This window comes from Camelus ferus, chromosome 3 (assembly GCF_009834535.1).
Source record: "Camelus ferus isolate YT-003-E chromosome 3, BCGSAC_Cfer_1.0, whole genome shotgun sequence".
NCBI lineage: Eukaryota > Metazoa > Chordata > Mammalia > Artiodactyla > Camelidae > Camelus > Camelus ferus.
The window spans coordinates 96,677,972-96,681,951 of NC_045698.1; positions in this window are offsets into that span (position 1 = coordinate 96,677,972).

Genomic DNA, 3,980 nt, shown 5'->3' on the forward strand with positions numbered 1-3,980 from the left:
AGAGGAAGCATTTTTCACAAAGAAGGCAAATAGAGATAAAGGGCTGGTTGAAAAAAAGCAAAGAAAATGCCCAATTTTATCAGTGGTTTTCTAAACCCCATATTAACCCTTCCCCCACCTTGGTTTGGGGCTGTCTTCTTCTTATATGCCGATTCCTGTTATAGCCCCAAAGCAATGGTTGCCCAGACCAGAGACAGCGCCTGTTAGATCAATAATCCTTGGCTCTGTGTTTTTCAGCAGTATTTGTGTCTGTGGGTTTAAGGTGGGAGGGGTAAATGTCATCACTTTTGACAAAATGGCTGAATATCTTTTCCCTATCAAGACAAAAAGATGTCTCCTGGTTCAGAGCCAGAGCCTGCCTTGCAAAGAATTGAAAGGGCTGCTGTCAAGCCAGCAGATGGAGTAGCAGTCCTTCTCTGTGTGCCTGGAGGCCCACCTGGGCTGCTGTGCTGGGTGATTCTGGCCCAGATATGCAGCCAGAAGGGACAGGAAAATGAGTACAAATGATTGCACCCTATTGCCATAGCTGTTGTCCTGTCTGCAATGGAGTTTGGTAAAATATGATCCTGGGAAAGTTGTTTTCATGTGCCCCTCTGAAATTACTGCAGAAGCAATTGTAAGGAGTGAGTGCTTGTATGCCTGAGATAACTGTAGGGCATAAGAGAAGGAAAGATACAGAGATGACAGAATAATGTCCTGGGCAGTGAGAGAATATGGCACAATCCTCTCACCCCTCAAAAACCTTTGTGAGGACACAGGAGTACAGCCAGTAGCTCTTGGTGGGAAAGGGCAGCTTTAAGAGGAAAATTGGACAATGAAACTGAATTACCAACTGCCTGACTCATTCTTCTCTGTCTGAATTGCAGACACTGGAGTCCCTCTTACTAAAATCTGTAGATTGCTTAAGAAATTTACTTCGCGGCCAAAAGTAGAATTGAAGCTTCCCTGAGATTATGTCTTCCTATTTTTTAAGAATCCACCATAGAGCTGAATATTTGGCAACTCTTAATAAATAATGGAGGCATTAATGGCATCCTCAAGAACTCTCTTCTGCCCTTCTCAGGCCTACAGGACTTCCTCTGTGAAAGGGTGAGTCCTCCTCACCTCCTCTCATGTGAATGGGAGGATAGGCAGAGGATAGATTTCTGCTCTCTGAAGGCAGGGCCTGTAACTCCCCCCCCCCCCCCGACTTCCTCTATCTGAATAACCAAAATCCAGAAGTTGGAGTGGGTTAGGGGACTTAGGAGGATAGCTTCCATAACCAATGATTTAACCACCTCAGACTGCCTAGGAAGCTAGAGGGAGGGCATCCTCTTGACTGGTCCTTTGCTTGATCCTCAAGTGAGGGGAGTTGAGGGTTCTTGAGTTCTTAGCTGCAGAGCAGGTGGCACAGTCTGCTCTTCATTGGGAATCCAGAGGTGTTTGACAAGTCTCTTGGCAACAGGCCTCCCTGGAGCCCAGAGCTCTTTGAAGAGAAGAAATGGTTCTAGGAACAAGGAAGCTGTTGCCCTTGATTTAAAAAAAAAAAAAAAAAAAAAAAAAAGTTGAGAGGGAAGAAAATGAGACTAACATGGGCTGAAGAGAACTGTCTGCCACTGAAGAGAATGTTAATGGCTCTGCTTCAGAGCTTCAAAGCCTGAGCTGGATAGGATCGCTCACAGATGCCTCTGCTGTCACCTACAGAATACTTACCAAGGACTGAGGCTTGCAAATAATCACAGCCTGACTTTCCCAGGGCAAGAAGCAGTGCTTGCTGAGATGCAGAAGAGAAACTATTGGGAGCTCCTAGGCCTGTCTCAGCTAGTTGGGGTCGAAGTGGTCTCTTCTACATCAGTCAACAAATGGGATTCTGGAAGAATTTAGGTGCAAGGGAAATGGCTCTCATTGAGCAAATCTGGCTAACAGCTGTCTTGTGTCCCTGTTTATAAAATGATAGCTGCTGTGGATTGAATTTTGTCCCCCTAAAATGTGTATGTCAAAGCCCTGTCCCCCAATGTGATGGTATTTGGAGAAGGGCCTTTGGGAGGTAATTAGGCTTAAATGAGGTTATGAGGGTGGGACTCTAATGGTGGAATTAGTGCTCTTATAAGAGGAGACATCAGAGGGCTTGCTACCTACCCTATCCTACTTTCCCACTCCCCCACCCCATTTGAGCACACAGCAAGAAAGCGGTCATCTGTAGGCCAGGAAGAAAATCCTTGCAAGAACTCAACCACACTGGCACCCTGACTTCAGATTTTCAGCCTCCAGAATTGTGAGAAATAAATTTAAGCCACCCAGTCTATGGTATTTATTAAGGCAGCCAGAGCTAACATAGTGGCTCTAATGGATGTTGTTGGTACCCTGCCCAAATTCACTTTACCACGTCGATGTCTCCATTTCCCTAGCTGCTGTATTCAGTTCCAGTGGCTCACAGATGCCTCTTTCTCCAGAAAATTGCTCCTTTCTGGTGGATAGTGACATGGGAGACCCCCTTCTGTACCCCTTACAGCTTTTAGCAAAGGGCGTACAAAGGCCTCAAGGAAGGACCAATTCTTTGGTGCCATTCATGCTCTTGAATTGTCCCGTGGGATCAGCCTGAGGCCAGACACACATCTTTCTTACCATTTCCTGCTTCCTTCATTTTCTTTCTCCTGAGGACACACCTCAATAAATCACATGACCTGAATCCTGTCTCAGGCTCTGCTCCTGGGGAACCCGACTTAAGGCAGCACTTCTCCCAAGTGATAGAGTACTGAACAACCCAAATGACTCTATAGTGCTTTGTGAGTATAATGGTGAAGATTTGTGCCCAATGATAATGAACATTGGGAACAGCAACCCCTATTTCTGAGTACAAAAAGTGTAAAGGACTAAAGGTCTACTGAGAAAGAAGATAAGGATGTGTTCTTCTAGCAATAGATGGCTTCTTCAACAGGCATCTGGTGGACAGCTGTGCTTTCCTTGACAGCAAAGGTTTAAATAGCCTTTTTAGCATAGAGTCACAGGCTGAGGTTCCACATGGGTTTTACCAATTATGGAAGCATCTTGACTTCAAGAACGCTTGAGCCATGACTAACAGAATCAATTGGGCAGGTCTGTGCACTGACTGAGAGCCAGTCAGGCTCTGCACTCCCCTGGGCAGGATCCAGAGTTCTCTGAAAGTAGTCTAGCATCTGCCCAGGGATTTAATGGGATCTGCTTTAATGGGATGATTCAGATATTCAGGAACTGTCTGTCACCTCTCTGCTGTGTTTTCTTAGCCTGTAGGTTTTCTCATGATGCTGCTTTTTTCTTGGTAGATTCTTTTTCACTCTTTATTTGTAGTAGTTCCCTTTGGTTTTCCTCCATCTTCCTTTTCTACCCGCTGTGTTCCTCTCTGAGTCCAGGCTTCATCATCAAAACCTGTGAGATTTGGGACTGGCTTCATCTTGGGAGAATGAGGTTTTCTTACATTCTTCCAAGGAAGTCTCCACAAGACAGTTCCTTACTGCTTCTGGTTACCTTCTAGAGCTCAACTTCCTTATCACTGTGAGGATAGGAAGGGAGGGAGTAAGCAAAGGAGCAGAGAACTCAGTCTCTCTTGACATGCCACTGGGTCATAGCATCCCATTGACGTACGTTGACCCATCTATTTTGATAGTGGCCCCAGGAAAAAGGTGTGAGAGAGCACAGTAAATGCTTATCCAGATGCCCTCAAAGACTTAGGTACATGCCTCAAATATCCATAACCTCTTTAACAAGTACTTAGTTGCCTCACAGGAGAATAAGAGTGGCTCCTAATTCTTCTTGAGAGATCTTGTGTTAATTTTTTTGGAGGGGAGGCTAATTAGGTTTGTTTGTTTGTTTGTTTATTTATTTTTAGAACTTAACATTCCAGGGGGAAAGAGTATGTATCTTTCCCATAACTCCTACAGAAACTCAGAGAAGACTGATTAATGTGGTTTGAGTCATCTGTCCTTTTCTGAACCATTTACTATGCCTAGAGGTGAGGAGTAATC